A 13,081-nucleotide genomic window follows, 5' to 3' on the forward strand; every position below is an offset into this window, starting at 1 on the left:
ACTAATAAAAGGACGAACAAAGAGTAAGCAATACCACTGTTTAATGTTTGTTTCGTGAGTGAGTTGTTAAAGGGATAAGACTGATATTGTTTATTTAGAACTGAATTTATTAATACCAATGTAATACATAGCCTTATTCTACCAAGAAGATCAACAAAGGGGTAAGTGTGTTCTGATCATACATATAGCATGCTTCGCATGGTAGTTGGACATGGAGATACAGGTAATTCCGAAGTTTGACAGATAAAACATGAAAGTATGAGTGCAAATTGATCATAGAATACGATTTGTAAATTAGTTGGACACATCAGTATAGAGTTACTGTTGTTCAGAAGTTCACGGATAGATATATCACATGTTTTCTATAGGATGAACTATTATATCAAGTCAACTGATATTTTACTTTGGAACATTTCTTGAAAGACGCTTTATGTAACCTCTACCAGGTGATCTACCATGGCGGAGAACATAATTCGTATACAATTCTTCCAGTTTCTCTATCTCTGTTTCCCAGATTCAACCACGCGCAAGTTTCCTACGTTGCCTATTTCGACGCACCTTTGTTTAAGGTTGTTTGCATTACTGGTACAGTTTAGCAAACAGAAATCCATCGAGATGAGGAAAAGCACAACAGTTACCCCTGATTGATCTAGGTCACTCATTTCAATTATTCTAGTAAGTTGGTGGTCAAAGAACATGAGCTAATGGAGGAGGAAATGGTTCAGTTTTCTTTTTCTTTGCTCAACCACCTATAACAAAAAATGACTAAAATGGCACTCTGTGCCGCAGTAGCATGGGGATATAAGTGAGTTCTCTGCTTGTCCGCTCTATATAATCTACATCCAAGGCAAAGACCTTATTTTGTATAATATACTGGTAAATGTATATACATATAGCTCTACGGAAGAAGGGCCCAAGAAAACATTTGACATAGCTAACTTGCAGGATAGTTGGGAGTAAGTAAACTCTTGTCAGCAAACTTTTCTCATAAGAAGTACAAAAGAAGCATGTGAGTGGAGTCCACAAGGTTGATGACGGCACTGCTTATAAAATTCAACATCTGAGAATATCTAAATTGATGAAATGCATAACTATCACCATAAGCTACAAGGGAAACATATATTTCAGGATGTCCTGATAGCAAATCAAAATTACCCCTGAAAATATTCTGAAGCTAGGATTCCATTCTCATTCGGTCTAGGTGAAAAAGCACATATGAATACATTCCTGTTAGTTGTGGTCATTCGTAAATAATAAAGGACACATGATCGTTCACTGATCCTATTCTACACTATTCCTTTTTAGTCACATTAAGCCAACATATCACTAAGCTAGATACGAAGTTTTAGGCTGCAAAAAAATCTACCATCAAACTCCACTGAAAATCAGCTTATATGCATGGGTACATATTTAATACAGACCGATGGCAATGCTAATTGGCTATTACAAAGTACTGTGGCATGGTAATATCTAGGAGAATATTCATTACTTGTGGAAGGAGTAATAAAACTGTGGCTGTAGCTTTTATTTGTCTATTCCCTTTATGATGGCTTCTTTCTTTTAGCTGCAGGTTTGGTCCTACATTCCTCCTCTATACCCGCAGTTCAGCACAGCTCATCGTAGCTCAGCTCGCGGACAATCAAGGTATACAGAGAAGAGTGTGTGCAGCTGAAATTCCACAATCCTATGTATTACAAACATCTAATCGCAACCACAGAGAAAAAATATTTTTTTCTTAATAAAGTAAGTTAAAAAAACGGATTGGAGAAGTTTGTTCATTTACCTCAGTTTAAGATCTGGTCATCATCTATATCAGTCTCTATCTGCAAACCATGCAGACAAAATATTAGACGTCAGTATGTGACACCATGTAGCAAGTGCTCCATGTCTCGGTGCTGCAACCTGCAGGCTGCACACGTCTGTGGCAGAGGCGGAGAGCCGGAGCAGGGATGGTAAGTACACCGACGTCGGCACAATAAAACTCCAGGCTGAAGGCAAAGATCAGCAAAACGGGATTGCCAAAGGAGAATAGAACTCAGGTAGCAACAAATTTAACTATATACCAATCTACTTTGCCTACAGTCATTCCAATGAATCATGTGTGAAATACTAAATAAAATGTCCACTATGTATGCATTTTTGGTACTCAGCTTACGCGAATACCGCCATGAGAGCGATCAGAAAGTAGGAGACTTGTGAATGAACAGAGAAAACTTATGAAACTTAGAAGTCATGCATATTGTATATGAAGAACATATGTCCTGCTAAATGACAAATATCATGATAGGTGTAAACCTAAATCAGTAAGATAAGAAAATCAGAATAAAAGGACTGCAGAACTTATGACATATTGCCAAAGCATGTAACATAAGAAACTGTAGAGAAGATGCCAGGGACCAGATGGAAATCAGTACGAAACTCCGCCATGACTTCATCACCTCCTTAATCCACCTTACCATCATATGGACCTAAAGGATCAACCCAAGTACCAACAATTGCCACCTGTGGTAAACAGCCACCGACTCACCCCCACTGAAGAACCACCTCACCAATGGGCCCTAAAATCTTGCGCCGCACTTCCTTCTCATTCTCCTGTTGTGTCTTGTGGTGCTGTTGTGCTGCTGTAACAGCAGCAGCTCCCTTGACTGTCCGCACCCTCTTCCAAATCCGAAGCCCTTATATAGTAATATGACAAAGGAATGCAAGTTCAGAGGTTGCTTGGAGGTAGTGAGAAGGCGAATGAGCAGGAAAAATAACCCGGCGTCATGAATCAGATAGAATAACCTCACCTACCCGACTGAGAAAAAAGATGTGCCAGCGTCCGGCAGAGTGAAGGATGCTTGTGGCTGCCGCCCTCGAGGGTAGTAATTAAAGTACCTCTAATCCTTTCTTTAGTTTGGGATGACCATCAATCATAAGAACAGTAAACCTGTCGGTACTACATTACTTATGGAAGTTGTATTAATATCTGCCGCTTGCTTAGATTTGCATAAATCTTTTGCTTATATCCCCCAATATTCAGATTTTATACCCCACTTGGAAGGTCACACATAATTTAGCATGAGATGGCACTGTTTTTATTTGCGGTAGTTCAATTCATATGTTGGAGAGACACGACACATGCAAACAGCCTGCGACTGGAAAAGACATAATACAAAGAAAATAAAAAGAAGCTAGCAAGCTATACAGTAAAATACATGTAATATATAAAATAAAGCTTGGTGGCAGTAAGATGAATATTACAAGAGATCGAAGGTCAAACATGGTAGCTCATAAGAGGTGAAAATGTTTGACAGTGGTGCAAGTGAAATAGACACTACCAAACATTTGAACACTAGGATATTAACTAACATATAACATATCTCGGTTAGTGTTATCTGACAGTTCACTCCCATATCTAAATAACCTGCATACAGAGATGTGTACCTGGTAAAGGAGATGATAATAACATGGTTTCTTGATGTAGAAAGTGTATGTGTTTTTCTCAAAAAAAAAAAGTGTATGTGTTGATCAATGTTATACCTGAACCTGTTAATGTGAACCATGTACCAGGGAAGAAAAAAAACCTGACTAACCTGCAGGAATAACTACAGCCCAATGACCACCACAATCAGACAAACCACATGCACAACTATCACAAGAAACCTGCAGGAATGCAATGTCACAACCAAATTCCGGAACTAAGGAGCAATATAACCAAGACCTTGTACCAATAAAGCATCAGGAAACACAAAACTGACACCTGATTCAGCATGTCCTTAGGATCCAACACTAAGAATTACAGAACACAACAACCGGAACCCGATCCCCTAGCATGCGGTTTCATCCCTACAGGTGATAGCAGTGTAGAGGGAGCACTGGGCACCATGCTTAGCTGCACCACCATTGACTGTGATGTGTGCTCAGTGCCTCACGGGGAGTCAAGGCTGCCCAGCGGTGACTGTCAGAGGGAAAGTGGCTCAATTATGGGCTCTACTTGGTGCAGTTGGAAGCAGTTGTACTCTGCATCAAGCGAGGTGCTCATGTAACCACAACAATGAATATCTTGCTACATCAACAGCTAAATCAGGTGGAATGTACTCGGCAGGTGGATGGAAGGTTGTATCGAATACTCAACAAAACAACTCCCGACTACATTCTCTCATTTTTTTTTGAAAATGTGTTATATATTAATCAAGAAACAACGTAATTGTTACAATCTTCTAAGGCCGCTTCCAACGCACAGGTCGGCACCGCGCCTTGTAAAACGCCACCACACAACACACTACGGCTTAATTGGCACAAATTGTGTGCAACTTTATTGCAAGATCTCATCACTTTAGAGATAGTAACTTGTCGATCGGGAGGCTTCAGTAAACTGAATTCCTTCGCAATCATACCAACTTCAGAACGGTTACAGCTCGTCTCTTTGAAGGAGTCAATAATAGCAGCACAATCTGTTTCAATTACCACATTTGCAGTAGAGTTTTCAATTGCCATTTTTAGTCCCTCCAAACATGCAATTGCTTCTCCCATCTCAACATATTGGCAATGATCAATAGCATTCCAGGATGATACTAGTACCATTCCATTGCTATCACGAAGAACTGCTCCCCACGATCCTTTCTTTTCTTCACTAATGAAGCTTGCATCGACATTACATTTTACCCATCCTTCCGGAGGCTTTTCCCAAGCTACATTCTTCTCTGGACTTACTCCCTTCTGCATGTTCTTTGTTCCTGTGTCTTGATCCACCTTCGCTTTTCCTTTCCTATCAACTCTGTAACTTTCTTTCTCCAATTTCTGCAAGGTAGCTAGATAGTTCTGTAAGTAACTTATAGAATTTTGGATTGAGGCCTTACCATCGCCAAAGATAACATTATTCCTGTGATGCCATGCCCTCCACCAAATGAACATCAGCTTATCTCTCATCTCTTGGTTTATATTATTCAGTAGCACTAGCACCCATTCATTTCCTGTGTAAACCAGCTCCTTTTCGTGTGGTAGGTTCCATACTTGATTCATTCCTTCTCTTAGTGCTTTAGCTCTTGTGCAACTCATTGTGGCATGGTAACTAGTCTCTGCCTCCATTCCACAAATAGTGCATGTAGGTAGTACGTTTGGTAGTCTCCTACTTCTATTTACCTGTACCGCCAAACTATTTGTAGCAAGCTTCCACGTAAATATTTTTACTTTTGGCGGCATCTTTGAACTCCAGATGGTTTTCCATAAACTTCTATCACCATTCAAATTACCACTAGAATTTGTTGGAATATTATTACGAAGATCAAGTGCTAAATTATATGCACTTCGAACTGTGAATAAACCGTGTTTTTCATATGTCCAAGAGATGAAATCCTCTTGCTCATACCTTGGCAAACGTATTTTGAGCACTTCTTCCGCATCATGAGGCATAAAAATTTTTCTTACCGTGTCCTCCTTCCATGTGTGATCCTCTTGGTTTATAAGATCGGAAACTCTTCTTAACCTTGATTTTGTTAGGTTTGCAGTGATCTTCATATCTCCCCTCGGTATCCAATTATCCCTCCAGATTCTCACTTGCTCCCCATTTCCAATACGCCACACAACACCTTTTTTCAGGAGTTCAAGACCGTGCATTATCCCTTGCCAACATGGAGAAGGGTTCTTAATAAATGCAGTATCTGTTAGCTCACTAGAAGGAAAATATTTTGCTTTCAACAGTCTTGCACATAGGCTATTCGGATATGCTATGAGTCGCCATGCTTGCCTTGCTAACAGAGCTTGATTGAAAAGGTGGAGATCTCGGAAACCCATGCCTCCCTGTCCTTTCCTTCTCGTGACTTTGTCCCATCTCATCCAATGCATCTTCCTTCTCTCATTTTCATCGCCCCACCAGAAGTCTCTCGTCATTTTCATAAGCTCCTCACATAACCCCTCTGAGAATTTGAAGACACTCATAGGGTAGGTGTACATAGACTGCACAACTGATTTTATTAGAACATCCTTTGCTCCACTCGAAGAATATTTTTCAGCGTAGTCAGAGAACCGCTTTTTTAATTTCTCCTTGATAGGCTGAAACTTTCCATCCTTCATTCGCCCTTCTGGTACTGGGAGGCCGAGGTATTTCTCCTCGAAGCCAACAGTTGGAACATCCAAAATGGACGCAACCATTTGCCCTGTCGCTTCTGAACATTTATTTCCCAACAACAATGAGCATTTATTCGGACTCAGTAATTGTCCTGTGGCTTGCTCATACTTATTCAGGACTGTTTTAACTTTGTTTGCTTGATCATCATTGGCCTCAAAAAAAAGGAGGCTGTCATCAGCAAACAGTAAGTGTGAAATACCTGGGCTACGCCGACATACCTTTAGTTCTTTTATTTTTCCAGCATCAATCTCTTTCTGCAGCAGCCTTGATAAGCCATCAGCTACAAATAGGAACAAGTAGGGTGAGAGCGGGTCTCCTTGACGGAGGCCTCTAGTTGGTGTGAAATTCTCTAAGAGGGTTCCATTGAACCGAACTGAGTACGTGACCGTTTTAACACAACACATGACCCAATCCACCCATTGATTTGCAAATCCAAGCTTTGTGAGGATATCTTGGAGGTACTTCCAATCCACTCTGTCATAGGCTTTGGCTAGATCAAGTTTATAACCACAAAATTTTCCTTTCCCATCAGTACTTTTCTGCAACGAGTGAATGCATTCGAACGCTATTAATGCGTTATCAGTTATTAGTCTCCCTGGGATGAATGCACTCTGATTGGGTGCTATTATCTCCTGTAGCAGCGGTCTCAATCTGTTTACCATACATTTGGATACTACTTTATATATCACATTGCAGAGACTTATCGGTCTGAAGTCTCGAAGACATACCGGGTTTTTCTTTTTTGGAATGAGAACTATGATGGTGTCATTAATTCCTTCGGGCATCTTTCCACTCCTAAAAAATTCCTTCACTGCAGCGGTGATATCCTCCTTAAAAATTCCCCAATGACGTTGATAAAATCTGGCTGGAAAACCATCCTTACCTGGGGCTTTTAAAGGTCCAATTTGAAAGAGGGCATTACCAATCTCTTCATCAGAATATGCTGCGCATAGCTTTTCGTTCATCTCTCGAGAAATTTGTGCTTGGACATAATCTGTGATGATATCCGGCTGCACATGTTCATCCGCAGTGTATAGATCAGTGAAGAATTTTGTGGCCATATCCTCCATTTCTTCTTTGTTTTCTGTCATACTGCCATCCTGTCTCATCAGACGTTCAATTTTATTTTTCTTTGCCCTCCAAGTGGCTTTTTTGTGAAAAAACTTTGTGTTTCGGTCACCCTCTTTGAGCCAATTAATTCTTGAGCGTTGTCTCCAGTAAACTTCTTCTTGTTCTAGCAGGCTATCTAGTTCCTTTTCAATTCTCCTTTTCCTGTCTTGTACACTCCAAGATAAATTTAATTTAATATGTTCCAACTCCTTTCTTAACTTTTCAATCCTTCTAGAAACTGGTCCAACTGTTTTCTTGCTCCATGTTTGTAGGCAGTCCATGACTCCAGAAAGATTTGAGGCCACGCCTCCCAGGTCCTTTGGCTTGCTATGACCCTCCCAGGCTGATTTAACTTCATCGGCTAGAGTTTCTTCCCTCTCCCAACAAGCTTCATATCTTCTGGGTTGGCTCGGTGCACACATAGTAGAGTTCTGATCCAGATTAAGAAGTATAGGGCAGTGGTCTGAACGAGAAGAAGTCAAGTGCCTTACATAGCTTTGGGGATAAATGTTTGACCATTCTGGAGAAGCAACAACTCGATCAAGTCTCACCTTTACATTCCTTCTTCCCCTTTGCTTGTTGTCAAATGTCCATGGTGTTCCAGTATATCCCAGATCATGTAAGTCACAATGGGACAGTACCTCTCTAAACTCCAACATTTGTTTCTCATTTCTTCTTGTCTCCGAGAAATGTTCGCTTTGCCACATTGTCTCGTTGAAATCTCCCATCATAAGCCATGGAAGGTTATGCATAGGCTTTATTCTTTTAAGCAAGTCCCACATATGGTGGCGGAGGTGGGTACGAGGCTCTCCATAAACAAACGTGCACCTCCATTTTATTCCCTTTTTAATATCAAAAATGATTACATCGATGATTCTATCACTTATTTTGAACAAGTCGACATCTAAATTCTCATGCCAGAAGAGGGCTAGACCTCCCCCCTTCCCTTCCTCATGAAACGAAACTACATGTTTTAAGCCTAGTCTCCAGCGGAGAGCTTCGACTACATCCTTCCTTTGGCGGGTCTCTGACAGGAACACGAGTTGAGGGCGGTGGGTGTGCACAAGGCGCTCGAGCTCTTGAACCGTCCGGGAGTCGCCTACCCCCCGGAGGTTCCAGGCCATGGCGATCATGACTCCTGACAGGTGCGCTCCTCCGCACCTGTCAGTTGACCAGCGGCCCCATGGCTGGTTGCCTCCTCATTGACCTCTCCATCTCCAGCTTGCTGCATCACGTCCTGGCTCGCCTCTTCGGCTCCCTTGCTTCTCTTGTCGCTTCCTGCTCTGGAACACATCACAAAGCTCTGTCTTGCGCCTGGGATTGTCAGTGCCCCAGTGTGGACGCGTTCGGACCTTGCTGCTGCACGACGCGCTATGGGAGTGATGTTTTCCCCAGCGCTCATGTGCTGCTCATTCACCTTCTTCTTCCCCTCTGTGATCGCCTGCCGCTTGTCCATGGTATGTGACTGTTGTAGTGGGTGGTGTGATAGTTTGTAAGCCCAGACTCTACGTTCTGCCTCTTTTATATTCAGAGGTCCCCGATCCCTTTCCAGAAATTGTAGGAGTGATGCTGCGATATTCTTCCTCTGTATTTTGGCAAACTCATCTTGTGTACCAAAGCAACAAACCTTATCGAGAATCTGAGTGATGCTGTGAATCTTTTCCGAAATGTTTAAAGGACTGTCCAGTTCTAATACAAAACTAATCTCATTCTTCCTTTTTTTGTGATCAACGTCCTTGAACATGCATATATCTTTCCTTCTCCGGTCCTCGCAAATCTCTGCACTAAAATCTTCATCCGACTTGGTCGGGATCGCTGTCTCCACCAAATGATGTTCCCCTAGTTGACAAAACAATAAATCACAGGATCGGGGATTTGGGATTACCTTCTCACTTGTCTCGATCCTTTTCCAATTATCTTCCAAGATCTCGATGGCCTTCCGTCTTAAGGCAGCAATCTCCGGTTGTAGACGTCCCCCATCTTCCTTGCGGGCCAAAGGGGATGGAGGTGATCTCATACTGGCCGCCACTTTTTTGGCGATGTGCCGTACTCTCTGATGGAAATTGATCCCATCGAGCAGCCCTCCCCCGGAAGGAGATGCCTTCCTGTGAGCAGGACGCACTCGAGATGCCGAGCCGTCGGATTTCACAGCCGCCGGGGCGGCGGTGCAGGCAGATCCCGCCGTCGCCGACAGAGTCGCCTCCCTTCCTAACATAACGCTTCCCCTAGTCTCGTTAGAGATGTCTTTTTATCATTTTTTATGTTCCTGTAACTACATTCTCTCATGATATACGGTGAGATGCTTCTTTGTCAAAACTAAGACTACATTGCACCAAAGAATACCAGCATATCACTGCAACTCACAATGAGTCTTTGTCAAAATTAAGACATGTTCATATAACCCATAATTGGTTGAAAAATCCCACCTTATAAGTGGAAGCTATCTCACGAATCTGTAACATAGTTTTCTTAAAACAAACTCGAATGGAGTGAAATTCTGATCAGGTCATCAGTTCTACTATAAAATATCATCTTGTGAAATTACAAATATGAAAATTTCAGAGAAGAATAAAAAGATATCCATATTGTTGTTCTCGCAAAAAAAAAAAATGCTTGCACTGGACCGATTCACATCCATACAGATATAACAACTCACCAGGACCAGTAGAGTGAATATATTTTCATACATGTACAATGACTATTAAAATAATGCACAACGGTAAAAAAAAATCTTAATTTCCAAGCAACCTAAATGAATGAAGCAGTCCATTGCCAATAAGAACACAGAGAGCAAAGAAGCCACAAAGAAACATACCTTATGTCAGAAACAGAGAAGTTTGTGTGATATGCAAATGTATAAGAAAAAGGTCTTCCATCAGTGTTGGTATTTCTGATTGTAGACGTGAGACTCACATCCCCCAAAGCATCAAGAGCAATTCTGAAGCCAAACTCAAAACTGTTATTGTTAAATAAGAAAAGAGCAGAGTCAAATATGTGTATACATGATCAAATGCATAAAAGGTTGTCAATGTGCCAATTCGTGGGTTAAGCCTCTAACACAAACCTGTGGGGCCATATTTTTAAATCATCTTCATTAGGCTTCAGGATAATATCAACAAAAGCTTTAATTGGAGGATTTACTGGTGAAGGGGGTGAATTATCATCAATTGTCCAAAGCCAATTCCTTGCAAATCCATGCTGCTCAAGATTTCCATTAGATCCAAACTGCCTTAACAGGGTAGTTCTTAAGTGATCAGCCGAAAACACTTAACATGACCAAGTCATTAAAGGTGAATGTTGCATACTTGGGGAAAGCAAATGGGTATCCCATCGCGGACCGCTTTGGGAGGTTTGAAATTGGCGTACAAAAAAGAAGTTCACTTTCAAACCAATTAAAGCATCGCTTGATATAGGTGACAAAATATTATTGTAGAGATAGGGAGAATTATCTTGAGATGGCAAAAGAGAACAAGTATTTTTCATCCATTTGATCAAACATCGTTGAAGCAGTGTAGCCAGGTTCAGTCGGTAGTGTTGATAAAAGTATTTGTAGTTCCTTCGGTATAAGTAAACATGTGTTAGAGTGATGCCCAGCCAAACCTCCACTGGTTTGTAGCATACATATCAAATGGAAACCAGCATAGAAACTCAAAACACTAATAATTCACCTGGATATGGCATAGTTCAAAATGCACGCTAATTTTGAATGTTCAGTTCCTGATAAAGCAACAAAAAATATCAACCATCAATCATCATCAAAATTAACCATTACATTTCTAGAGTACGTGCTGAATAGTGCAGTGAGAAAAATCTACAGGAATAAACCCACTGTATATATTGCCAACCATTTATTGCAAATCACCTAAATAGTGCAGTGAGAAAAAAAAATCATAGTTTAAGATGATACCTCGAACAGCCAGTTTAGTCTTTGAGGCCTAAATCTGCAATGCATAATGCCAACCGTTGTCATAAGAAAAATCATTGTTTAAGATGATACCCATGAATCATTCGATTGTGTCCATGCTTGACTATATAATGCGCTCCAATATATAATTGCGGAATCTCACAGCAAAAAAAATCAAATCACCATACCACTCCCAACAGCGATAATATATCAAGGCTAGCAAGAAGTCCCAGATGCACCGCATGCTAAGCTGAATAAATTGATTTAGCCCACACAGACCAAATGAGAAATCTGAAAATACACTGATTGAGTTCTTGTAGGCATAAAAACAAACAGTTCTTAGGCACCAAAATCACAAAGCAGATCATCTAATCATCAGAAAATTCCCATCGGCACCTACCTCCTTCCCGCTTCCGGTCCTGAGCTGACAGGAAGGAACTGGGGCAGGGGCTCCCATGACAGCCACGGAGAGAGAGAGAGGAGGGCGCCCGTGCCGGTGAGAGGAGGAGGCTTCAACGGCGCCCCCACTCCAGTCCGTCCGCTCTGCCAGCGACCACGTACACGTCGTCGGGTCCTCAACCGTGCCACCAGCCACCTCGAGAAGGAAAGGAGAGGTCCGAGATCCTTCTCCACGCTGTCAGCCGTCTCGGGAGAGAGAGGAGGGCGCGGCAGGGCCATAGCTGCGCAGACGGCGGCACGACGGTGGAGAGGGAGAGAACTGGGCTCTGGCCCTAGCGGCACATCTTGATGCTTTGATTATACTGCCATGGCGACACCCACGACAGGGAGCAGCTTATAGGAAGGGCAAGGGGGGCAGCTGAGAGAGGAGGCCCTCAGTTTTGGAAAGGGGAGGCGTCGCGCGATCGCCTGACTCCCGCGGCAGGCGCCGCTCGACGCGTCCGCCTCGGCTGCACCCCGGCCACCAGCAGCTTGCCCCCGGCCAAATTTCAGCCGACCTCTACAGCGGCGCCATTCCCGCCGCCTCTACATCGTCGCAGCAGGGGTGGAGCCGGCCGGAGCTGTTCGTGCGCGCCTCGACTCCGGCCGCGTCGGCCACGCACGGGCGGGCACGCCGCCGGCCGCGTCGGCCACTCGCGGGCACGGGCGAGCAGGCCCGGCCAGGCAGCAGCTGCAGCTCGGCCACGGACGGGCAGGCGGGGCGCGGTTGTCGGCGGGGCGAGCCGTGGCCGGCGGGTGCGGCGCTCGCCGCGACGGGCGCGGGCGTGGGCGTGGGCGGGACGGAGCTGGCCGCCGGCGTGGCCTGGCGAGCCATGGCCGGGCGTGGCTCGCCGGACGCGGCGGAGGTCGCCGAGCGGGCGAGCCGTGGCCGGGCGGGGCGGCGCTCGCCGCGACGGCCGCGGGCGTGACCTCGCGAGCCATGGCCGGGCGTGGCCTGCCGGGACGCGGCGGACGCCGGGCGGGGCGAGCAGTGGCCGGGCGGGGCGGCGCTCGCTGCGACGGCCGCGGGTGTGGGCGGGGCGGAGCTGGCCACCGGCGTGGTGCTCGTCCCGGCCGTGCACGTCGTGCTGCGTGCTGGCGTCGAGCTCGCCGGGGACAGCCAAGGAAAGGAAGGAAGGAGACGCGGCGATAAAATAGCACCGGCCACTCCGCACGAACAGATGGAAGCGGGCCCGCAAGCGAACGACCAGGCGGTGGGGAGAAAACATTACGTACACCAAAAAGGGGCCAACCAACAGGAAACACAGTGGAGGTGGGTAAAAAAGAAGTGCAACCTACACCAAAAAACGTACACAAAAACAAAGGGACGGACAGAATTACACGTGTCAACCAGCAGGAGTGCCCAAAAAAAATCCCAAAAAACTGAGAAAAATCGAAATCGTTCAGGTTTAGTATAGTAGTTATTTACAGATTTGCTAGGCGTCTGATTTTTATTATGTCCTAGTCTACTTCTTAGTCATTAGGTTAGCCTCGTCAACTGATTGAGATTTTACTAGTTG

This window comes from Lolium perenne, chromosome 6 (assembly GCF_019359855.2).
Source record: "Lolium perenne isolate Kyuss_39 chromosome 6, Kyuss_2.0, whole genome shotgun sequence".
NCBI lineage: Eukaryota > Viridiplantae > Streptophyta > Magnoliopsida > Poales > Poaceae > Lolium > Lolium perenne.